The sequence below is a fragment of the Palaemon carinicauda genome, chromosome 21, assembly GCF_036898095.1.
Source record: "Palaemon carinicauda isolate YSFRI2023 chromosome 21, ASM3689809v2, whole genome shotgun sequence".
In the NCBI taxonomy this organism is placed as follows: domain Eukaryota; kingdom Metazoa; phylum Arthropoda; class Malacostraca; order Decapoda; family Palaemonidae; genus Palaemon; species Palaemon carinicauda.
Genome location: NC_090745.1, coordinates 21754908 through 21781333, shown reverse-complemented (window position 1 = coordinate 21781333; position 26426 = coordinate 21754908). Strand labels below are relative to the sequence as shown.

The 26426-nt window shown below is 43.3% G+C and overlaps 1 long non-coding RNA gene across 1 annotated transcript in view; it reads right to left on the bottom strand.

The window, feature by feature from the left end:
* The window catches only part of LOC137614643 (uncharacterized), a 127221-nt gene extending 108485 nt beyond the window's left edge, over positions 1–18736 (bottom strand). Inside the window, exon 1 of the long non-coding RNA XR_011039115.1 lies at positions 18484–18736. This is a non-coding gene — a long non-coding RNA (uncharacterized lncRNA). The remainder of the gene's footprint in view (positions 1–18483) is intronic.
* Between the last annotated feature and the right edge of the window lie 7690 nt (positions 18737–26426).

The window sequence follows — 26426 nt, the reverse complement described above, 5'->3', positions numbered from 1 at the left end:
CAGCCAGCTCGGACACGAAGGCCGCCGAAGCCTTTGTTAAAACGTTCGACGAGTTGACTCTGCAGGAAGGCTACAGTTCGCAGCAAGTTTTCAATTGCGACGAAACTGGGCTTTTCTGGAAGAAAATGCCTCGTCGGACGTTCATCACGGCGGAGGAGAAGAGGCTACCCAGACATAAGCCTATGAAGGACAGGCTTACCCTTGCTTTTTGTGCAAACGCCAGTGGGGACTGCAAGATAAAGCCCCTGCTGGTGTACCATTCAGAAAATCCCCGAGCCTTCAAAGCCCACAAAGTCATTAAGGAAAACCTTCCCGTGATGTGGAAGGCGAATGCAAAAGCCTGGGTAACGAGGCAACTGTTCATTGATTGGGTGAATGTCTGCTTCGGTCCGACTGTCCGAAAATATTTGGAAGAAAAGCGCCTCCCTATGAAATGTCTGCTGGTGTTGGACAATGCTCCAGCTCACCCTCCTGGCCTCGAGGAATATCTTCTGGCCGAGTATTCCTTCATAAAGGTCCTGTATCTACCGCCTAACACCACCCCTCTCCTCCAGCCCATGGACCAGCAAGTTATTTCTAGTTTTAAAAAATTGTACACGAAGCATCTCTTCCAGAGATGTTTCCAAGTCACAGAGAGTACAAACCTCACTCTGCGTGAATTTTGGAAAGATCACTTCAACATCGTGATATGCCTCAAACTCATCGATCTCGCTTGGCAGGAAGTTTCGAGGCGTACCCTAAACTCATCTTGGAGGAAGCTGTGGCCTGATGCTGTCTCTGCACGAGACTTCGAGGGGTTCGGGAAGCCTGGAGGCGAAGCCGAGATCGTTGACGATCCTGAACCAATTCAGCAGTCTGAGGTGGCTGACATCGTACATCTTGGTACGTCCATGGGGCTGGAAGTTAGCGCGGAAGATATAGATGAACTTATCGAGGAGCACCACGAGGAGTTGACGACGGACGACTTGAAGGAGTTGGAGACGATGCAAGTGAGTGATGTTCAAGAGCAGTTCTCTAGCGGTGATGAGGAGGATGTTGCACCTTTGAAAATGGCAGACATCAAGGAAATTCTTGCATGTTTCCATAAAATGGCAGACTACGTCGAAAAGGAACATCCAGAAAAAGTTTATACCAACCGTGCGCTTCAACACTGCAATGACGTTTGCCTAACGCATTTTAGAAATGTGTTGAAAAGTAGGCAGAAACAAGCTTCAATGGATAGTTTCTTATTAAAGAGGCCAGCGGTATTAGTAGGCCAAGACGAAGGTGAAAGTGAAGAAAAGAAACAGAAAAGAGGAAGGGATGAAGAATTAGAAGGTGAAAGTAAAGAAAAGAAACAGAAAAAAGAAAATGATGAAGAAGTAGAAGGTGAAAGTAAAGAAAAGAAACAGAAAAAAGAAAGTGATGAAGAAGTAGAAGAGATTTAGAAAATAAGAAAAACGTAAAGTTATAAAAAAGCAAAAAAAAAAATTTTAAGTTTTATGTTACCGTTAAGTGTTAAAGTAATTTTTTCTTTCATTTTATAGTTTTCCATACGTAATATGTTATTTTGATAATAAAATAAATTTTTGAATATACTTACCCGGTGATTATATAAGCTGCAGCTCTGCTGCTCGACAGAAAACTCTACGTTAAAAATCCGCCAGCGATCGCTATGCAGGTAGGGGGTGTACTTCAACAGCGCCATCTGTCGTACAGGTACTCAGTACTCATTGTAAACAAAGAACTCAATTTTCTCCTCGGTCCACTGCGTCTCTATTGGGGAGGAAGGGAGGGTCCTTTAATATATAATCACCGGGTAAGTATATTCAAAAATTTATTTTATTATCAAAATAACATTTTTCAATATTTAACTTAGCCGGTGATTATATAAGCTGATTCACACACAGGGGGGTGGGTAGAGACCAGCAATAAATGTTTACATTATTATGAGCTAAGGATTTTTTATTTCATTTTAGCAGTTATCAAAATAACAAACATAAAATAAATAAGTACCTGGTAAGGAAGTCGACTTGAACAATTACTCTGCCTTTTTAAGTACGTCTTCCTTACGGAGCCTCGCGATCCTCTTAGGATGCTGAGCGACCCCTAGGAGCTGAAGTATCAAGGGTTGCAACCCATACTACAGGACCTCATCAAAGCCTCTAATCTAGGCGCTTCTCAAGAAAAGAATTTTACCACCCGCCAAATCAACCAGGATGCGAAAGGCTTCTTAGCCTTCCGGACAACCCAAAAACAACAATAAAAACATTTCAAGAGAAAGATTAAAAAGGTTATGGAATTAAGGGAATGTAGTGGTTGAGCCCTCACCCACTACTGCACTCGCTGCTACGAATGGTCCCAGGGTGTAGCAGTTCTCGTAAAGAGACTGGACGCGAACACTGACTTGCTTCTCCAATAGGTTGCGTCCATTATACTTCGCAGAGATCTATTTTGTTTAAAGGCCACTGAAGTTGCGACAGCTCTAACTTCATGTGTCCTTACCTTCAGCAAAGCTTGGTCTTCCTCACTCAGATGGGAATGAGCTTCTCGTATTAACAGTCTGATAAAATAGGATAAAGCATTCTTTGACATAGGCAAAGATGGTTTCTTAACAGAACACCATAAAGCTTCTGACTGTCCTCGTAAAGGTTTAGTTCGTCTTAAATAGAACTTAAGAGCTCTAACAGGGCATAAGACTCTTTCTAGTTCATTTCCAACCATATTTGATAGGCTTGGAATATCGAACGATTTCGGCCAAGGACGAGAAGGTAGATCGTTTTTGGCTAGAAAACCAAGTTGTAAAGAACATATAGCCGTTTCAGATGAAAATCCGATGTTCCTGCTGAAGGCGTGAATCTCACTGACTCTTTTAGCTGTGGCTAAGCAAACCAGGAAAAGAGTCTTTAAAGTGAGATCTTTAAAGGAGGCTGATTGTAGCGGCTCGAACCTTTCTGACATGAGGAATCTTAGTACCACGTCTAAATTCCAACCAGGTGTAGCCAAACGACGCTCCTTCGTGGTCTCAAAAGACTTAAGGAGGTCCTGTAGATCTTTGTTGTTGGAAAGATCTAAGCCTCTGTGACGGAAGACTGATGCCAACATGCTTCTGTAACCCTTGATAGTGGGAGCTGAAAGAGATCGTTCTTTCCTCAGGTATAAAAGGAAGTCAGCTATTTGAGTTACAGAGGTACTGGTCGAGGATACTGATACTGACTTGCACCAGTTTCGGAAGACTTCCCACTTCGATTGGTAGACTCTAAGAGTGGATGTCCTCCTTGCTCTAGCAATCGCCCTGGCTGCCTCCTTCGAAAAGCCTCTAGCTCTCGAGTCTTTCGATAGTCTGAAGGCAGTCAGACGAAGAGCGTGGAGGCCTTGGTGTACCTTCTTTACGTGTGGCTGACGTAGAAGGTCCACCCTTAGAGGAAGAGTTCTGGGAACGTCCACTAGCCATCGAAGTACCTCGGTGAACCATTCTCTCGCGGGCCAGAGGGGAGCAACTAACGTCAACCTTGTCCCTTCGTGAGAGGCGAACTTCTGCAGTACCTTGTTGACAATCTTGAACGGGGGGAATGCATATAGGTCTAGATGTGACCAATCTAGGAGAAAGGCATCTATATGAACTGCTGCTGGGTCCGGGATTGGTGAGCAATATATTGGGAGCCTCTTGTTCATCGAGGTTGCGAAGAGATCTATGGTAGGCTGGCCCCATGTGGCCCACAGTCTCTTGCACACATCCTTGTGTAGGGTCCATTCTGTTGGAATGATTTGTCCCTTCCGACTGAGGCAATCTGCCATGACATTCAAGTTGCCTTGGATGAACCTCGTTACTAGAGAAATGTTTAGATCTTTTGACCAGGTGAGGAGGTCCCTTGCGATCTCGTACAACGTCAGTGAGTGGGTCCCTCCTTGCTTGGAGATGTACGCCAAAGCCGTGGTGTTGTCCGAGTTCACCTCCACCACTTTGCCTTGAAGGAGAGACTTGAAGCTTTTCAAGGCCAGATGAACTGCCAGTAGCTCCTTGCAGTTGATATGCATTGTTCTTTGACTCGAGTTCCAAGTTCCCGAGCATTCCCGACCGTCTAATGTCGCGCCCCAGCCCGTGTCCGATGCGTCCGAGAAGAGAACGTGGTTGGGAGTCTGAACAGCCAGGGGCAGACCCTCGCTGATACTGTCCTTCCACCAAGTCAGGGAAGACTTCATCTTCTCGGAAATGGGGATCGAGACCGCTTCTAGCGTCTTGTCCTTTTTCCAGTAAACAGCTAGGTGATATTGAAGAGGACGGAGGTGTAGTCTTCCTAACGATACGAACTGTTCCAGGGATGATAGTGTCCCTATCAGACTCATCCACTGCCTGACTGAACATCGTTCCTTCTTCAGCATGTTCTGGATGCATAACTGGGCTTGACTTGTTCTGGGGGCCGACGGAAAAGCCCGAAAAGCTTGACTGTGAATCCCCATCCCTAAATACACAATAGTTTGGGATGGGACCAGTTGAGACTTTTCCATATTGACCAGGAGACCCAATTCCTTGGTCAGATCTAGAGTCCACTTTAGATCCTTCAGACAGCGACGACTGGAAGAAGCTCTTAGAAGCCAGTCGTCCAAATAGAGGGAGGCTCTGATGTCCGCTAAATGAAGGAATTTGGCTATATTCCTCATCAGCCTCGTAAACACAAGAGGAGCTGTGCTTAGGCCAAAGCACAGGGCTTGAAACTGGTAGACAACCTTTTCGTAAACGAATATCAGAAAAGGTTGGGAGTCTGGGTGGATGGGGACGTGAAAGTATGCGTCCCTTAGGTCTAAAGAGACCATCCAGTCTTCCTTTCTGACCGCTGCTAGAACGGACTTTGTGGTCTCCATGGCGAACGTCTGCTTTGTGACAAAGACATTCAGCGCACTGACGTCTAGCACCGGCCTCCACCCTCCTGTCTACTTTACCACTAAGAAGAGACGGTTGTAGAAGCCCGGGGTTTGATGGTCCAGGACTTTGACTACCGCTCCCTTTTCTAGCAAGAGAGACACCTCCTGTTTCAATGCTCGTCTCTTGTCTTCCTCTCTGTACCTGGGAGAGAGATCGATGGGAGACGTTGCTAGAGGGGGTTTTCGTACAAACGGGATCTTGTACCCCTCACTGAGCAACTTCACAGATTGTGCATCTGCGCCTCTCTTCTCCCAGGTCTGCCAGAAGTTCTTGAGTCTGGCTCCCACTGCTGTCTGAAGAAGGTGGCAGTCAGACTCTGCCTTTAAAGGACTTGGTTCCTTTCTTCTTCCCACGTCTCCCTTCGGCACGAGCACCTCCTCTGCTGGAGGCTCTGCCACGAAAGGGCGGAATAAATCTGGACGCTGGAGTGTCCATCCTTGGTCTTGACAAGGTAGGCAAAGGGGTGGCTTTGCGGGCAGAGGACGCAACCAGGTCATGGGTGTCCTTCTGAATCAAAGAAGCAGCAATCTCCTTAATCAAGTCCTCTGGAAAAAGGCACTTAGAGAGAGGAGCAAACAGAAGTTCTGATCTTTAACACGGTGTCACTCCAGCTGACAGGAAAGAGCAAAGGTTCTCACGCTTCTTGAGGACCCCGGATACGAACGAAGCAGCAAGCTCACTAGATCCGTCACGTATGGCCTTGTCCATGCAGGACATGATGAGCAAGGAAGATTCCTTCTCAGTAGGGGAGATCTTCCTGCTCAAAGCTCCCAGACACCAGTCCAAAAAGTTGAAGACCTCGAAGGCTCTAAATACTCCTTTCAACAGATGGTCTAGGTCCGAAGGTGACCAGCATATCTTAGAGCGTCTCATGGCTAGCCTGCGGGGAGAGTCTACAAGACTTGAGAAGTCGCCCTGGGCAGAGGCAGGAACTCCCAAGCCGAGAACTTCTCCCGTGGCATACCAGACGCTCGATCTGGAAGAGAGTTTAGCAGGGGGAAACGAAAAGGCTGTCTTCCCTAGACTCTTTTTGGACTGCATCCAATCTCCTAAAACTCGTAAAGCTCTCTTGGACGAGCGTGCGAGGACGAGTTTCGTAAAGGCAGGCGAGGATGACTGCGTACCTAAAGCAAACTCTGACGGAGGAGAGCGTGGAGCCACAGACACAAACTGGTCCGGATACATCTCTTTGAACAGAGCAAGAACTTTTCTAAAGTCCAAAGAGGGTTGCGTGGACTTGGGCTCGTCAAGGTCCGAATGTGGTTCATCAACGTGTGCCGCATCGTCATCATCAGAGAGTCCATCATCCGAGAATTGAGGAGGAAGCGGCAAAGGAGTAGGTATCGGCTGGTCAGCTGAGTCCGGTCGCACGGGTGCACGCGTGACTGAACCGGACGCAACGTCATGGAACTGTTGCCCAGTCTGTGAGCTGGCAACAACCATAGCAGCGCGGGGACGCACAGCGTCTACTCCAGACTGTCTAGTCTGATGTGGGCAAGCAGAGGCAACCACACTGGGTTGCGGAGGTTGACGCACCGCGTCAAAAAAAAACAACTTTGACGGTTGTTGTACCTCGCGAACGTCAACGGAAGGTTCCGTGCGTCGCTGAACGTCAACATGCGGCTGGTAGGGTACACTGGAACGCATGGGTGGCGGGACTCTCTCAGCTGGAGTGCGCAAGAAGGTCGCCTCAGCGTCCACAGGACGCACAACCTGGTTGTAGGCAAGAGGTTGGTGCAGCAGCAACCTTCTCCGCACGAAAGTCCTGCATCAGAGACGTTAATTGATACTGCATGGTCTGCAGCAAAGACCACTTAGGGTCTGCAGGAGCAGGTGCGGCGACAGACGGTGTGACTGCCTGAGGCGGTACCGCTTTGCCTCTCTTAGGAGGTGAGCAGTCATCGGAAGACTGCAGCGAGTCCGAACTGACCCAGTGGCTACAACTGGGCCGTTGGACTTGCGCGGAAGGGACCGACTTGCGCTTAAGAGGTCGTGAGACCTTGGTCCATGGTTTCTTACGAGAAACCTCTTCTGCAGACGAGGAATAAATGGGCTCTCTCGTCTCTGTGTGGGTGGGGCGATCTTGGGTAGATACGCCCGAAACCACGGAGGGAACGTCTGTTCGCTGATTAAAGCCTCTCGAACCCTTTGGTCGTACGACATTGCTTCTCCCCTGGACTTGGGAGCTTGCAAGAGGTCCCGGACTAGGAGGACGACAGGCACGAACAGACGAACCCTCAAGCGCAACACTATCCACAACACTATCACTCACTTTATCACTTCCCACTGCACTCTTACACTTCAGCTCCTTGACGTCCGCCATGAGCTGGTTACGGTCACTAGCCAAGGACTCAACTCTCTCACCCAGAGCTTGGATGGCACGCATCATATCTGCCATCGAAGGTTCCTGAGTGCCAGAAGGGGGATTAGGAGCAACCACTACAGGGGAAGGAATAGGTTGTGGGGCATGAGGAGAGGAAAAATCAACGGAACGAGATGAACTTCTCCTGACTCTATCTCTCTCTAGCCTACGTGTATATTTCTGGAATTCGATAAAATCGAATTCCGAAAGCCCAACGCATTCCTCACATCGATCTTCTAATTGACAGGCTTTATCCCGACAATTGGAACAAATGGTGTGAGGATCGATAGAGGCCTTCGGAAGACGCCTTGAACAGTCCCTAGCATTACACTTCCTGAATTTAGGGACTTGAGAAAGGTCAGCCATTTTGAATTGGTCAAAGGGGAATTCAAAAACTATCCAAAGTCATCAACAAATAATCCGATATCAAAAAAAGAATGCAAGGATTTATTGAAGAGAAAGCCTGCACAGCGAAAGCTCAAAACTAGAAACGTGTACTTCACCAAATAGTTGTGAAAACCAATCCAGTTAGCAACAGCGAATTAGTAGGTCTTGCCGGTAGCACGACAGAGAGAAAATTGAGTTCTTTGTTTACAATGAGTACTGAGTACCTGCACGACAGATGGCGCTGTTGAAGTACACCCCCTACCTGCATAGCGATCGCTGGCGGATTTTTAACGTAGAGTTTTCTGTCGAGCAGCAGAGCTGCAGCTTATATAATCACCGGCTAAGTTAAATATTGAAAAGTTAAGTGTTAATTTTTTCTGCCATTTTTTTTATTTCGTAAAGTTTAAGTGTTAGTGTTAAGTGTGTAAATTACTGTACGTAGTCTGTCACTTGTTACGTTTTCTGCCTTATGCCATCCTCCTCTGCCGCGACTTCGCTATCGGACATCGTCTCACTCAAAAGGTAAGTTTCAACTTTTTTGTTACACTAATTAACTGAACCTTTTTTTCAGAGTGTACAGGTATCAGTCCTTAATTTAGGCGTACGTACAGGTAACAATACACCTTCACTGATCTAAATGCTTTACGTACATACAGTACCGTAACTTTTATACAGTAGTAAAGAAAACCGACCGTTTTCTTTGGGCTTGGGGGGGATAACTTGGCTATAACTACATTATTGAATAATCTCATAGTGGTTTCTGGAATGGATTAGGCTGTTTTTAACGGTTGTGTTAATTATTGAATGATAGAAATGGCTGCATTGCATGTTTATTACTACAGTTTAGCGTGTTTATGAAAGAAAAGGTGACTTTTTATAAGGCTTGGAACGGATTAGGCTATTTACATGTAAAACGCGACTCAGGATACGAAAATATCAGGATACGAAACCGCATCCTGAACGGATTAATTTCGTATCATGAGGCATCACTGTACTTACAGTTCACAAGCAGTGTAAAATGAATACAGAGCAGACACACACACCACTACACACTGGTAACAGGCCATCAACCACATTCCTAATTGTTATGAGCAGTACTAGACAGATACTCTGTTCCTATATACTGTACATACAGTGGTCTCGAGTAAACTTCCCTTACAATTGGGAACTTCTGTTAACATAAATGTCTGCCGTATCTGTTCTTTTTTTCTTTTCTTGATGAAGGAACCTATTGACTCAAACTCTGGTTACACATTCAAACCCTACAGAGAGTAGGGCGTGCTGCAAAAACAAATGTTGTTAAGACAGTTGGTAGGACCAAACAAAAATATATACATACCCCTTAAACATATACATTATGCTTGCAAAACATTTAAACCTATTTAAGAAAAATTGAAATCTTTACAGTGAATAAAATGTTATAGTACAGTACTGGGGCAGAATATCAGACATTAGAACAAAAGGGAATTGATAATGAGAGTTACTTTAAAACATTTATAACCCAAGCTCGTTATATGTGGAAATGAGTCGCCATAGGAGAGATCTCATTCTGAGGCGACCGTTGGGAACTAGACGGGCCATGGATGAGAGGTGACCGAGGAGACGTAACCACGATTGGGTTGGAAGCTCTTCTCGTCTGAGGAAAGGACTCGCGACCCTCCTCAGCCTTGCTATCCTGTCGTCTGATGGGAAGGCTTTGTGGAGATTGGTGTCTATGATCATGCCTAGATATACCAGTCTTTGAGTGGGAAGCAGAGAAGACTTCTCGAGATTTACCATAATCCCCAGATCTTGGCAAAGTCCCAGAAGTCTGTCTCGGTGTTGAGGAAGGGCTGACTCCAAGTCTGCTAGGATCAACCAGTCGTCCATATAACGGAGGAGACGGATGCCGATCCTGTGTGCCCACGACGATATTAGGGTGAACACTCTGGTGAAAACCTGTGGTGCTGTGGAGAGACCGAAACACAGCACCTTGAACTGGTAGATCTTGTTGTCTAGGCTGAATCTTAAGTACTTTCTTGAAGACGGATGGACTGGGATCTGGAAGTACGCGTCCTTCAGGTCCAGTGTACACATGAAGTCTTGCGGTCTCACTGCAAGTCTGACCGTGTCTGCAGTCTCCATGCTGAACGGGGTCTGCTTGACAAACCTGTTCAGAGCTGAGAGGTCGATGACTGGTCTCCAGCCTCCAGACGCCTTCTTTACAAGAAAGAATCGACTGAAGAAGCCTGGGGACCCGTCAACAACCTCTTGGAGAACGCCCTTCTTTAACATGGTCTTGACTTCTGCCCGAAGGGCTTGCCCCTTTGCCGATCCCATGGCAAGGGAGCTCAATGACACTGGATTCGCTGTCAGGGGAGGTAGAGATGTTGTGAACGGGACGCGATATCCTTGACTGATTACGGAAATCGTCCAGGAATCGGCCCCGAGTTGCTGCCACCTGTTTGCACAACTTTGTAGGCATCCCCCCACTGGGGGACATGCAAGGGAACTGCCAATCCTAGCGTTTGCGGCCTCGGCCGCTCCCTCCAGGATTCTTTCCACCCCTGGAGGACTTTTTGCCTTTCTTGTCCTTGACAGGAAAGGGCTTAGACACCGTTGTCTTCGCTGTAGCTGCCGGTTTCGTGGTTTTGGTAGGACGTGATTGCTGGGTTGCTGAAGGTTTATAGGGCTTTGATGTTAAAGCTCTATGTTGGAGAGATTCCTGATTGGACTTCCTCCACCTCTCAGCCGCCTGCTCCACGTCCTTAGGCTCGAACAAGTTCTTCCCCAAGATGGAAGAATGTCTGAGCCTGCTGATCTCGGTACTGGGGACCTTTTGGTGGAATCTCTCAGACACCGCATCTCGATGTTTCAAGATGGTATTAGCCCACAAGTTCGAGACTTGGTGGGCTAGAAACTCGATTGTACGAGTGCCTGAGAGTAAAAAGGTCTCCATGGACTTCCTGGTACTCTCTTTGGACAAGTCCTCAGATCGTAACAGGATGCACAGAAACCCTAGCCAGATGTCCAGCCACGAAGTTGCCTGCATGGCACACTTCGCCACCTCCTGGCTAAGGATCTCCGTTGCCGAGAACGAGACTTACCGGTTGGAGAGTCTATCTAGAGGGACTCCCTTGGTAAGCTCTTCCAAAGAGTGGTGTAGGGGAAGAGCTAAACAAGTCTCCTCCATGATGTCAAAGTACCTCCTCTGACGGACACGAGGAGGCGGGAGGAGTTTGTTACCGGCGCTGGAACGACTGGAGGCGGCAAGCTTGGAGAGCTGGCCTTCGACCTTGTCGCTGGCACTCTTAAACCCTTGAGACCAGGGCAAAGCCGCGCTGGCCTTTGAGGGTTTTTGAGTACCAAAGACTCGGTCCAAGACCATGTCCTTGCCCTCACGAGGGGGAATCTCTTGATCCACAAACCCATTGAGATTCCTCATAAGGGTCAGAACCTGCCAGAACGCATGCTCTGATTCCTGCAGCTCCCCTCCTGAAGGGCTAGCAGCGAAGTCTCCTGTCCCCAAAGGCTCTTCTTGGGGGGATTCGTGGACGTTCACTGAGGGCTTGGCTGGCTCCGGTCTAATCCTTGAGGATGACTTAGGTAAAGTCTTAAGAGTCCTTTGACTCCCTCCTGGGAGGGATGCAGGACTCCAACAGTGATGGTGGGAAGCTCTTCTCCACCCCTACCCGAGAAGACTTCCCGGCGCGAGGTGGGGTTTCCCTCATTGGTGCGATGGGGGAACGCCTCACCTCGCATGACTCCCCTGAGGACGGGAAATCTTCGTCCGAAGGGGAGGGAGTGAAAGTCTGGGGGGGTGAGGAGGCCTTCCTCAAAGACTTCCGAGGAGTCAGCTTCGCCCTTGGAGAAGCTACCACGTCAGATACTCCTCTCTTCCTCTTCAGGGGAGTAGAAGCTGCCAATGATTTGTGACCCAGCTCAGAGAGAACAGGTTTAAAAGCCTGCATAACCGCTCTGACCAGGGACCCAAACCAAGGCTGTTGACTGACTCCCTCTGGAGGGAAGGGGATCGTTCGATCCCTAGGAGGAGTTACCAAAGGAGGGTTTGCTGTAAAGAAGGAGGAAAGTCCCTGGACCTATCCGGAATCCTCCCTCCCTCTGGCGAGCGTGCTGTTCTTTGCTTACGGGGGGGGGACACGCGACGATGATAACCTGGCCGCGCGTTGCCCTACAGCCTCACGCAAGGGATCGCGTGATGAGATTTGCCCTGGGTCGCGCGCGAGAGATTATTTGCGCGGGCGCACGAGGGCGCGCGGGCGAGCGGGCACGCAATGGTGCGCAGGGGCGCAGGCTGGAGATGGCAGAGGGCGCGCATAAGGCTGGATGAGCGCTCACGCGCATGATCTGGCCGAAGGGCCCATGAGGGCGATAACGCTGGGCGGGCACGCGCAGGAGACATATCCCTTGCGCGCAGCAGGATGAGGGCGCGCAGTAGCGCGCTGGCGAACAGGGGAGCGCTGGCGCGCAGGGGAGCGCTGGTGTGCTATACAGGAACCTTCTGCAGGCAAGCACTTGCGCGCAGGTGATCGTTGGCGGGCAGGGGAGACCTGGCGCGTAAGGGTCTTATGCACAAATTTGTGCGAAAGCCCTTTATGTCCCGAAGAGACCGTTGCCCGGTTTACAACAGGATGAGTTGGCGCCCACAGCGCGTCAGCAGCCAGGAACGGCGATGGCAGGTTAGCAGGTCTGGCGGGGGGAAGGTCGGCGTGCCCTTTGTAAGGACGACCTTCCACCAAAGGAGTACGCGAAGGATCTGCGGAGAGGTCCATGGATGTAGCTGGTAGAGTCGGAGAACGACGGCGAGGTTCCTCTGCGGCGGACTGCGGAGATGATGAACCAAAGAGGCGCCTCCTAACACCCTTGTGAGGTGAAGGAAGGCCTCTACAGCGAAGAGGAAGGCGGGCTTTACGCCTTATATGCCCTCTGGGGGCTGTGGAGTCAGCGGGCTGACCATCAGCAGTCCTCCGAAGAGGAGTCTCTGTGAGTGAACTCCCCCGAGGGGGAGAATCACCGGCAGGAGAGACCGTTGGACTTAGTTCCTCCCTCGAAGGATGTTCGGAGGGGGGAACTAAGCCTTCAGCTACATCAGCAACATCAGGAGCAGAGGTCTGACACAACTCATCGGAAGCCTCTGCCTCAACAATGTCGACGATAGACAGAGGATCAACCTCTGCTAAAGTCGGCGATTGTTTGACAGCTGCCCCCAACCTGATCATTTCAAACAAGGCTTCCTTGGAGGGCAAACCCTCAAGCCCCAAGGAAGCCCAAAGCTGCAACAAATCATTATTACACACATTTACATTAAAATCCTCCCCCGGGGGAGGAGGAGGAGCTGCTTTGCTAGGGAGGCAACTCCCTCTACCAAACCCCGAGATCGGTCAACAGAACTACGGCCTACGCTACCACTCGACAGTTTCTCGGAAGAAACCGATGGAGTGGGAGCTTCAGAGGAGGTTTGGGCCACGGAAGAAGAGCCCTTGGGATTTTCTCCTTTCAAAGAAACCTTCGGGGGAGAAATATCCCGTCTGGACTTCTTCTTCCGGCACCGAGAAAACCTCTCCAACTGGGAGGTAGACCACTCCCTACACTCACCACACACATTATTCTTATCACACCGCTGGACCCTACAGTAAGGACACAAGGTGTGGGGGTCCGTTTCGACCGCCAACATATACGTGCCACAAGGGCGGTCAGGTAATCCGGGACACTTAAGCATCACAGAGGCCAACTTCACACACACTCTGTCAAAGGAAAAGCAAAAAGATTAGCAATGGCTGTCAAAGAAGACGAGGGTGACAGCGGACACGTCCGACTACCACCCGAGCCGAGAGCAAAGTGAGCTCAAGCACAGGTGTGTGAGGGGGGAGGGTAGCAAGATATCCTCCCTAACCCCCGCTAACTAGCGACGGAGTAGTAAACCCTCGTTAAAAATCTAATGGCTCGTCATTTCAGCTACGCCGAAAGTAATTACTGTACCCATATTAAATAGCGTGGTTTGTATTTCAGTTACGGAACAAACAAAAATTAATGGCAGTCCAGAATAGGCGAGGAGGAAGAGCGGAAACAACCACTCTCCATCCGAGCCAAAAGTAAAGTGAACTAAATCACAGGTGTGTGAGCGGGAGTGGTAGCAAGCTACCCGTCCCCCTACCTCCGCTAACTAGCGGTATGATTAGTTAACCCTCGGTAAATTTTAATGGCTCGTCATTTCAGCTCCGCCGAAAGTAATACCCATAATAAATAGCGTGGTTTGTATTCTAGATATGGAAAAATATATATATATATATATATATATATATATATATATATATATATATATATATATATATATATATATATATATATATATATATATATATATATACATATATATATATATATATATATATATATATATATACAGTGATACCTCGGTAGTCGAACGACTCTATACTCGAACAATTCGGAGTTCGACCAAAATTTTCGAGAAATTTTTGCTGCGGTGCTCGACCAAAAATTCGGTACTCGACCAGCCGAACACGTGACGACCGCATGGGCTTTGTGATGATCGCGCCATCTCGGCCACTCTCGCTTGTTCGGGAAGCATCAGTTCTCTCGAGAGCGTCACTCAGACAACGCGCGATGAGCATTCGTTGTGATTTAGTGATTTTCAGTGCTTTTAATTGCTTTTTTAGCTTTCATAATGAGTCCCAAGAAAGTAATGAGTGTTAAGGGGAAGGAGAAGAGGAAAACAGTGCGAACAACGATCGAGTTGAAGAAGGAAATTATAGCGAAATATGAGAATGGTGTACGAGTGTCCGATTTAGCGGTAGAATACGGAATGGCGAAGTCGACCATTTCTACGTTTTTAAAGCATAAAGAAATGATTAAGAAGGCGAATGTTGCAACGGGAGTTACGGCGGTAACTAAGCAAAGGCCACAAGTGATTGAGGAGATGGAAAAGTTGCTTTTAATATTTATTAAAGAAAAACAGTTGGCCGGGGAAAGTGTTAGTGAAGCGTTCATTTGTGAAAAAGCGTTGCATATCTATGAAGAATTAGTGAAGAAAAGTCCGAGTACCAGTGAAAGTGATTCATTTACATTTAAAGCGAGCAGGGGTTGGTTTGAAAAGTTTCGTAATAGAACAGGTATTCATCGTGTTACTAGGCATGGGGAGGCAGCTAGTTCGGATCAAATTGCAGCCGATAAATACGTGGGGGAATTCGATCGGTACATAAATGAACAAAATTTGATCGCACAACAAGTCTTTAATTGTGATGAGACTGGGTTATTTTGGAAGAAAATGCCAGCCAATACGTACATTACCAAGGACGAGACGAAGATGCCAGGTCACAAGCCAATGAAAGATAGGCTAACATTGTTGCTGTGTGCAAATGCAAGTGGCGATTGCAAGATCAAACCCTTGTTAGTGTACCACTCGGACAACCCCCGGGTGTTCAAACGAAATAATATTTGTAAAAGTGCACTACCAGTTATGTGGCGCTCGAACACTAAATCTTGGGTCACAAGACAATTCTTTACTGAGTGGATAAACGAAGTGTTTGCCCCCCAGGTTAAGGCTTACCTCATTGAAAAGAGCTTGCCAATGAAATGTCTTCTGGTTATGGACAATGCTCCTGCACATCCTCCAGGTCTCAAGGATGACTTGAAAGAAGAATACAGCTTTATCAAAATCAAATTCTTGCCCCCCAATACTACTCCCATACTCCAGCCCATGGACCAACAGGTCATTTCAAACTTCAAAAAACTCTATACCAAGGCCCTTTTCAGAAAGTGTTTTGAAGTGACCAGTGACACGAAGTTGACCCTAAAGGAATTCTGGAAGGAACACTTCAGCATCCTCAACTCTGTTAACATGATTGACCAAGCTTGGCGAGGTGTGACCTATAGGACATTGAACTCTGCCTGGCGTAAGCTGTGGCCATCATGTGTCACAGAGAGGGAGTTTGAAGGTTTCCAACCAGAGGTGGGTCCAAGCACTGCTACCCCTGTAATTTCTGATGACACTGATGTCGTTGAGGAAATTGTTGTCATGGGCAGGAGTTTGGGGCTTGAGGTCGACAAGGATGATATTGATGAGCTTGTAGAAAGCCATTCTACCGAGTTGACTGTGGAGGAATTGTTGCACCTGCAACAACAACAGCAGCAGGATCTGATTGTGGAGCAGGAATCTTCAGAAGAGGATGAGGTAAGGGAGGATGTTCCAAGTTCTCTCATCAATGAAATTTGTTCCAAGTGGGCAGATGTGCAGGCTTTTGCTGAAAAATACCACCCAGAAATTGCAGTAGCAAACCGGGCAGTGCATATGTTTAATGATAGTGTCATGTATCATTTTCGAAGAATACTGCAGAGGAGGAAGAAACAATTAACAATAGACCAGTTTTTCACAAAAGAAAAGAAAGCTGCTACATCAAAGCCTGTTTCTCCTCCAAAGAAGAGACAAAGAAGAGAAGAAACCCCTGAAATAGATCTGCCCACCCTTTCATTGGAGAGAGAAACAACTCCTGAAGGAGAACTACCCCGCCACATCATGGAAGGGGACTCTCCTTCCAAGCAGTAACCTCCCCCTTCCATCCTCTCCACATCCATCCCTGTATGCCATCGAACCGCTGCTCAAAGGTATGTTCACTACAGTACAGAAAATGGTTTAAAATTGTTTTATTTTAGTACAGTAAATGGTTTAAAATTGTTTTATAGGATTTTCTGACCAATTTCATACACATTTAGATAATTATTGTTGTTTAGGTACACGTTTTATTAATATTTTGGGCCTGTTCGAGTGCTTGGGAACGGAATAGAATATATACCATTATTTCTTATGGGGAAAAAAAATTCGGTACTCGAACAAATCGGAGGTCGAACACGGATCTCGAACGGATTATGGTCGAGTACCGAGGTATCACTGTATATATCTATCTATCTATCTATCTACCTATATATATATATATATATATATATATATATATATATATATATATATATATATATATATATATATATACATCTATCCATCTATATATATATATATATATATATATATATATATATATATATATATATATATATATATATATATATATATATATATATATATATATAAAAGTTAAAAGACAAAAATTAATGGCAGTCCAAAATAGGCGAGGAGGAAGAGCAGATACAACCGGTCTCCATCCAAGCCAAAAGTAATGTGAGCTAAATCACCGGTGTGTGAGTGGGAGCGGTATCAAGCTACTCCCCCTACCCCCGCTAACTAGCGGTGGGGGTAGTTAACCCTCGCTAAATTTCAACGGCTCATCATTTCAGCTTCACAGAAAGTAATACCCCTAAAAAATAGCGTAGGTTTGTATTCCAGTCACGGAACGACTGGCTTTTTGGCTTTACCCGGGGTCTCCTTTTCATCAGTAAGTTAGTACATTAATAAGAAGACCCTAACACCTCGTTAAACCTTACTATGCAAGGTCTGCGGCCTACGCATACTGTGTGTCGAGTTATAAGCAGTGTGACTATCAAGGTAAAAACTAAGCAGTGTGACTGTCAAGGTATACAGTAAATTCTTCCGAGTCTTGTAGAAAATAACCGAGTTGACCAAGACTTTCTCAATACCACCTCGCTAGGGTATGGGGATGTAACAGTATTGACACAATATGAGGCACACAAGGGAGCTTTGGTTTACATTTAGTGGTTGAGGCTGGCTGTGAAAGTCATCTGGCACTTCCATACCCCTGCTAGTAGAATCTGCGCCACAAAGTAATTCCTTTTGAAGACCAGGGACATGGCTATGCCCCTAAACTTGTGAGCTCTGGGTCGACGTGTTAGAGGAGGATCTGGATTCAGATCGTGATCAATGATTCTGCGAATACATGCAGAGATGGTTTTCTTGGTGATCCTCCTCTTATTGCTCCTGGTGCTGACGAAAAGCATAGGCACCTGGGAGCCGGCTGCTGCTGGTTTCTTGAGCTAGAGCCTCAAACTCTTAACTGGGCACAGTAACAGATGATCTGAATCATCAGTTATGAAGCAGAGACTCATTATCCAGGAGTCAAATCTAGGATACAACACCCCTGGATTCTGAGTCTTAGCAGCAAACTCAAGGACAAAGGACCTCTCCCCATCAACTTGAATGGGTGATGCCATATAAAAATCATGAAGTTCACTAACTTGTTTGGCCGAGGCCAAGACGAGAAGGAACACCGTCTTCAAAAGTCAGGTGGCTATCTGTTGCCTGGTGTAATGGTTCGTAGGGAGGTCTCTTTAGAGACTGGAGAACTCGAAGCATGTTCCAAGGGGGAGGTCTCGCTTCCGACTGAGGACAGGTAAGCTCGTAACTTTGTATGATTAAGGAAAGTTCTAGAAAAGAGGAGATGTCCATTTTTTTCAGTTTGAAGGTGAGTCTCAAGCTAGAAATTAAAGTATCATATATTTACCAAATAAAACATTTTGAAAATAGTGATAACATTAAAATATATTTTTTCATATATAAACTATAACAATAAAAAAGAGTAATAGAAACCTAACAGAATTACTATAGAATAGTGTGCCCGAGTGTATCCTCAAGCAGGATAGCTCGGGATTATTATAGTTCCGGTCAGGGCAACATTTTCTAATAGATAAACTGTTTACTTCATGGCAGTAACACCGTAGTACAGAGGCTATGGCAATATCCAACAATAGTTTCATTTTGGAGTGTCCTTCTCCTGTATTGTTTAAAACAACAATAAATTTTGCACTAAACACATTAGCTTCACCAGACCCACATTGTAGTTCAGAAAGAGATTTGTCTCATTATTATCAGCCTACATTAACAAATTTACCTATAAATTTACCTTACCTACCTTTGACAAGTTATAAATGGTTCCTAACTTTCTGGTCCAAACTCGTTTCTGGGCGTTATTATTCCGTAACTTGCCTCCTACCCTGGTTCTATCTAAAGTTCTAAACTGACAGCAAATTTGAAGGTTCCCTGATTCCTCGTTGCTCTCCCAACAACACATTGATTGTGGGCACACTACTAGAAACGTAGGTGAAAAGCGCTGCAATCTGCAGAAAATTCATTGTGTTAGTTATCCTCTACAGTCCTACACAGACAGCACAGCTTGCATATTTTTACTTCTAGCTTCCAGAGCTTGTCTAACATATAGGACAATTTTTTTTCAGCTGATGTTTCTAACTTCCCTCATTCTATGCCACTGCTTCTAAATTCTCATAATTCATTACAGATAAATATGTGCTCGACTGTATCGTCTGCCTCATTACAAAGCCTATCCTTTTCATTTCTGTTTCTATAAGTTTCTTTTAATTTTATCATATTCAACCTTGTTTTTATAGCTATCACTGCTCCCTTAACGTTAAGCTCTCCTGTGTAATATCTTTTACTGGTTACAAATCCCAGTTTCATTTCTGCTTTCTTTTCTTCTATTTTTCTTTTAATTTCACTCGCCACTTGACTTTTTTATTTCTTTCGTGAGTTTATGCTTTTTATACTGTCATATTTTCTTTTGCATATATCTCCTTAACTAATCATTTATCATATAACAGCATCACCTTTTTATGCTCTATTCTATTTTCCACCGGCTGTATTCTTGTTTCCGCTATTAACCAATCAATAATAAGGTTTGGTTTTAACCTGTTTAAAACATTCCTTTTAAGATCTTGTATTGTACCCCCTCGAGTTCTTTCATTTCGTTTTCTTTTATTAAACCCCATGTCTCAATACTTGCAAACATATTGGGCAATTTAACCAGTTTCCCGTCACTATCAATTAATAATGTGCAAGGCTTCTGATATTATACTCTGTATCGTAATAGAACTTTTACCTGTAACCAAAAAACTAAGTTTTAATGAAAATCTTGAGTTTTAATCTTATCCCATTCTACCTTAAAATCACTTGGGGCAATGCCTCTCTATTTATGTTTTATCACTATGCGCTGCCAAAGTCTTTGTAGCGGCAATGCTCTTCTGGTAAATTTGGTATTTTCAAACTCTTCTTTCAGATTCATGTCCCGACTTGTATATGCCAGCAGCTCTGTCGCATCGTGTATTTTTCCTATAAATCAGTTTTCACGTTGAACATGCTTAACGTCTTTAATGATCAGGATTGCAGTAAATGTCCAACGTCCACGTCTCTTTTATAAGGTTGGGGCCTGTGGCCCATGTCCTTTTATAAATCTCGGTTTTTCATCTTTTCTTCAATTTTTTCCTCAATTTTTTTCCAACCTCCATAATTATTTTCTTAATATATAACTTTTTTTCAATTCATTTTCAAATTAGTAATGACTAAAAAAAGATTACCTTTAAAACTTTTCTATTGTTGATCTAATCTACTTATGCCTTTTAAAGTTTTCTCTGTCTGTAATCATCATCATCTCCTCTCACATCTATTGACGAAAAGGGCATCGGTTAGATTTCGCCAGTCGTCTCTATCTTTAGCTTTTAAATCAATATTTCTCCATTCATCATCGCTTACTTCACGTTTCGTAGTCCTCAGCCATGTAGGCCTGGGTCTTCCAACTCTTCTAGAGTCTTATGGAGCCAAATTAAAAGTTTGGAGAACTAATCTCTCTTGGGAAGTGCAAAGAGAATGTCCAACCCATCTCCATCTACCCCTCACCATGATTTCACCCACACATGGCACTCGAGTAATCTCTCTCATAGTTTCATTTCTAACCCTGTCTTGTCATTTAATTCCCATTATTCTTCTGAGCGATTTGTTCTCAAATCCGCTTTTAATATCCTCTCTAGAATATTCATATAAGATGAACAATAAAGTAAAAAAATACAGATTTCCATTTTCATTCTCAAATAAAAAGCATTTGGTGCTACTATAGCGTGAGATCTACCTCCCGTTATTACTATAGCATGAGGTCTACTGCTGAATTATTCGTCCCTCATAGATAAAACACATTTCATACATTTGTTTAAGCAATAAACACTTAATTTAAACATATCTTAGAAATTACTTAAATAGATAATTGGATTTCTAGTTACATTAAAAAAGGAATGAAGGTAAAACTAAACATGTTATCATATATTTCCATACATTCATTCTAGCGATACACTCTTCGTGCATCAAACATGTTTTCATATGTTTCCATTCATTTATTCTAGCGATAGTACATCAAACAGGTTATCATATATTTCCATACATTTATTCTAGCGATACACACTTCGTACATCTTCTAAGAAAGACACAAATAGATCATTGGAATTTTTTCTCATCACCTTCCAGCAAAAATGATCGAGATAAGACTGGAACAGCTGACGACCAACACCTCGCATTAATCTCTTCAGAATCATCGTTTTAGCGTCCAACCACGATCGCTCAATTGCCTGTGTGTGTGCTCCTGTCGCTGGATCCACATAATATTGCTGGTGGTTCACTGTAGAATGCTGATTTTGATGATATCTCTTTTAGGTCGAGGGAAAAACTGATTTAGGCGCGGTGGTGGTAGTGTATTTAGGGGCTCTATTTGCTTCCTTTTATATGGGCAGGTCACGTGGACAGGTCACGTTTTTGATGGATTTGGGCAGTTAACATGTTCGGTGGTTAGGTGCCGGGCTCTGGGACGCTGGTCACGCGGTAGACCTCACTCTCCACCTGGGTAGGCGACATATGGTGGTAGACCTCACACTATAGTAGCACCAAACATTTTATATCTTCCAATTTTAATATCTTACCGTCATTTAAAGCTAATGTGTTTAAAACTGGCCCTGCACATCAACATTGTCTTTCTGGCATCGTTATACTCTCTCTCTCTCTCTCTCTCTCTCTCTCTCTCTCTCTCTCTCTCTCTCTCTCTCTCTCTCTCTCTCTCTCTCTCTCTCTCTCTCTCTCTAGGGATATAGTATACTAGTAGTCCGATTTGTTTGTTCTGCATTTGTCTACCTGGAAAAGAACAGTACAAGTGAAGGCCCAGTACAGATTATGATTCATGATGCGCGCAGTATTGAATGGATACGTTGAAAATGACTTTCCAACACGAAACCGACGCCGTACCACCAACGTGTTGATGGGCCGGCTTGATTTCTGCTGCAGTGCTCAGTCACTCAGAGTTGTGTGAGCGTTCAAAGTGGAAATGTGTTCGCTCTGCTCTCCAGCGCCAACTCTGTGTGGACAACGACAAACACTTCATTTTATGTTAATCATAATAATAGGCATAACTTGAATGATACTTATTTTATTGATTTTAATAACATCAATTGTATTAATTTTGATAATAATAACAGTAGTCTTTCCTGGTAGAGAACATCGGCATACCTCTCTCTCACAGAAAACGTAACATCTGGCAACAAAAAGTAACTTTTTCTGGTAATTTCCTTCATTATATATATATATATATATATATATATATATATATATATATATATATATATATATATATATATATATATATATATATATACAGTATATAAGAATTTAGGTAATGGAGAAACTAAAAACATCGCGATGTATACATACTTTATATATTCATATCTTATCTTAGGTCTCTGAATTCACAACACTTATCCAATGAAGACAAATTACATCTGAACTGGAGAGATGCCAACCTAAATTCAGTCCAAAGCCAATCAATTCAAATATTACCTCCATTTCTAGACCATTGCGCACCTTCAGCCTCGACTAACCGTAAAAAAACTTTTAAAGTACAAGAAAAGTAATCCTTTTGATAACGATTAAGTTTCTTTTAGTGCGTTTTTTCCCTTCGTTTATTTCCTTGTTTGTTGTTGTTGGGGTATTAAAGCCAACATTTCTTGTTGGCACGGGCCTTTCTATTGTTCGGCCCGTAGGTGATCAAACACAAAAAAAAATAGGTACCAAGTTAAAAGATTGCCCAGCCTTACTGCTGGACACGGGCTTTTGTGTAGCAGCCCGTAGTATTTATTGCCCTAAGTAGGCAATAGTGTCACAGCAGTACCAGTCTCTCATGTCTGGATTTGCAGCCGCTCAGCTCCTTGAGCGTAGCTGCAGGTGCGACCGCTCAGCCCGGCCCCCTTGAGCATAGTGCGTTTATTTCCATTGGGACTTTGATTACCTTCCTTACGTGCTGTTACAATTATGTCTGAAATAGATTTCTATGGAAATAAGAACTATTTTTCAACGTTATATGCGATAATTTTTTATGTATTCAATAAAGAGTAAAATTATTTCCCAAAATCAAAATTTCATATATTTTTCCGTCGGCGTCTTATTAATGTACAGCTCAAATTAAAAACTAACAAAATGCTACCCGATCATGTTTACTTAGGCCGGCCATACACTATCATGTACACCTGACAGGTACACCTGAACAGTTACGCCTGTCATGTATACCTGATACCTGAGGAGGACACACACTCTTCATGCATACCTGTCAAGTTTGTCAGTTCGCAATGGATTCTCGAGAAGATGAGTTGTACTTTCTCTCCTTATTATCTGTAGTTATTGTGAAATGTAAAAACAGACGGAAGAAACGCAAACAATGGTGTAAGGAATGGCTGCAAAGAAGAAATGAATTTACCCATATCAATCTTCTTAATGAATTGAGACATGAACCATCTGATTATAACAATTTTCTGCGCATGAATGAATCAGTGTACAACGAGTTGCTCTCACTTATATCTCCCTTGATTAAAGAAATTCAACTGTAAAATAAATCAAAATTACAAAGCTGTAACCAAAAAATTTAAACTGTCCACATCAAAGGATTGTTAATAACTGAGACCTGTTCAGGTACATCTGATGAAACCGCCACACACACACACATCAAGTTTACTCGCCTGTCAGGCAGAACTGATCGAATTTTCATCAGCTGTCAGGTCGCCTGAGAGGCTAGTTTTTCCCGCCATACACTACCAGGTATGGTATTTCCTGGTGCCGGAATCTCACCCCTGAAGTAAAAGAAGTAGTTTTGTAAAGATGAAAACTTTCGTCCTTCATTACTGTCGAATCGCCCGAAATTTGTCAAGTTTATCTTAGTTAACTTCTTTCTGTAAGTATGTCACGTTAGGATAAATAAGAAGAGAGCCTAGTTGAAGGTTATAGGAGTCATTGTGTAAAGTAAAAACCTTGAAAACTTATTGTATTGAGAGATATTAACGGCTAATCAAATCGAGTAACTTACAATATCAGAGGTCTGTCTGCCTTACAGTTCCTGATGGATTACGTGTTTTGAGGAGAGGAAGTAGTCATAACCTGGTGAGAGGGGTTACCCCCGAGAGGTACACTCTCGGAAACGACAACTGCCATGTAGTTAGGAAAAGGGGTGGGGGTGGGAAGGAATAAATGTGTATATATGCATATCTAAATATTTGGGAGTCACTTATGACTAGTCTCTCATACAGTCTTAGTCATCTTTTTTTAGTGAGGCAGATATGCACCGACTCGCACGGGTGCCCTTTTAGCTCGGAAAAGTTTCCTGATTGCTGATTGGTTGGACAAGATGACTAATCAATCAGCGATCAAGAAACGTTTCCGAACTAAAAGGGCACTGATGCGAGTCCGTGCAAATGTGCCTCACTAAAAAGAAAAAAAAAATAAGTATAGTAATATTCTTGACGTCAAAACCCAGATCCCATCTACCTGTCGCCGGAGGATAAAGCCTGCCTGACACTTGCGCGCATTTTTGCCACGCACTGGCACGCATTGATGCGTGCCACTTTGTGGCACGCACTGGGTTTTTTCCCACACTGTTCACGACCAGTTCCCGACACGTTCACGCATAGTTCACGACAAGTTCATGCCACGTTCACGCCATGGCACGCCTAGTTCACGACAAGTTCACGACACGTTCACTCATCTTTCCGCATCATTCCGCATCGTTCACGCATCGTTCACGCCAGTTCACGAATTGGCCACTCTATATAAAAACAGGGCTTCTCCAACCCGAGGACCCAACGCAAGAGCCCGCGTCCAGCTATATGCTGGGCAATCTAACGAACGAACGAACGAACCCGAGGACATTCTTGGATTGGCTTCGGAAGAGACAACAATGTTTTCTGTCTGAGACACCATTGCATTGAGGAGAGGATACCTATACCTGGCAGCTGCTGTAGCATTTGTTGGAGCGCATCAGAAAAGGCTGGCAAAGGAAAAAGAGAAACAAAAAAACAAGAGAGCATTTGATTTACATGTAAATAGCAAACATAAAATATATACAAGTATTAAGAAAGCATTTTATTTTAACATTAAAAGCAGCAAACATGAAAAGTTTTTAGGCTGTTGATTTTAAGGTAGTAGAGAAAAAAGTGTGTTGAAATAAGAAATCATTTTATTTTTACATTAAAACAGCAAACAGAAAAAATTTGTTTTGCTCTTCATTTTAAGGTAATAAAGAAGAATAAGTATGTTGAAGAAATAAAACATCATTTTAATTTTACATTCAAACAGCAAACTTAAAAATTTCTTGGGTTTATTTTTCAGTTCATTTTTATTTAAAACAAAAGTTTTGGGTCTTGATTGGTAATAGAGGAAAATAAGAGTGTGCATGAAATAAGACATCATTTTATTTTTACATTCAAACAGCAAATATAAACAATTATTAGGTTTATATTTTTCTTTCCTTTTCATTAACTTTTTCGTTTCCTTTTTGTCTCTTCATTATAAAGTTATAGAAATAGTTTGAAATAAGATATCATTTTTTTTCACATTAAAACAGCAAATATAAAATTTTTTTAGGTTTATTTTTCTTTCGTTTTCATTAATTTTTTCGTTTCCTTTTTGTTTCTCTTCATTATAAAGTTATAGAAATAGTTTGAAATAAGATATCATTTTTTTTTTCACATTAAAACAGCAAATATAGAAATTTATTAGGTTTATTTTTCTTTCCTTTTTATTAATTTTTTCGTTTCCTTTTTGTTTCTCTTCATTATAAAGTTATAGAAATAGTTTGAAATAAGATATCATTTTTTTTTTCACATTAAAACAGCAAATATAAAAATTTATTAGGTTTATTTTTCTTTCCTTTTCATTAATTTTTTCGTTTCCTCTGTTTCTCTTCATTATAAAGTTCACGCCACTTCCCGCATCGTTCACTCCAGTTCACGCCAGTTCGCGCATCGTTCACAACTATTATTGGCGTGCCAATGCATGCCACAAACTTTAAACATTTCAAAGTTCAGGGCACGCATGCCACGCATCGTTCCCGCACTGTTCACGACAATTTCACGACTTGTTCACGCGAGTTCGCGCATCAATGCGTGCCAGTGCGTGCCACGAATGCGTGCAAGTGTCAGGTACCCTTAAGTTCTTCAATGTAAACAAACGCTTTTGTGGACACCGATCCCATCGACCGAGTCACCTATAGACAAGTATTCCGTGGAAACAAAAATGAAGACAATCCCTCTTTCAAATAAATAAAAAGTAAATGAATAAATATATACAGTAGATAAATGAATAAATAAAGAGATAAATAAAAATAAAATAATAAAGATTAGTAAATGAAATAAATAAATATGTAAATAAATAAGTAAATATATGTTAATAAGTAAATATATAATATATATATATATATATATATATATATATATATATATATTGTATATTGTATATATAATATATATATATATATATATATATATATATATATATATATATATATATATATATATATATATATATATGTATATATATATATTGTATATATATATATATATATATATATATATATATATATATATATATATATATATATATATATATATATATATATATATATATATATATATATAAAATATATAAGAAGAAGCTCACTTGGGCTTGATCTTATCATCAACAATGGCTATCCCCCCAGACAATTA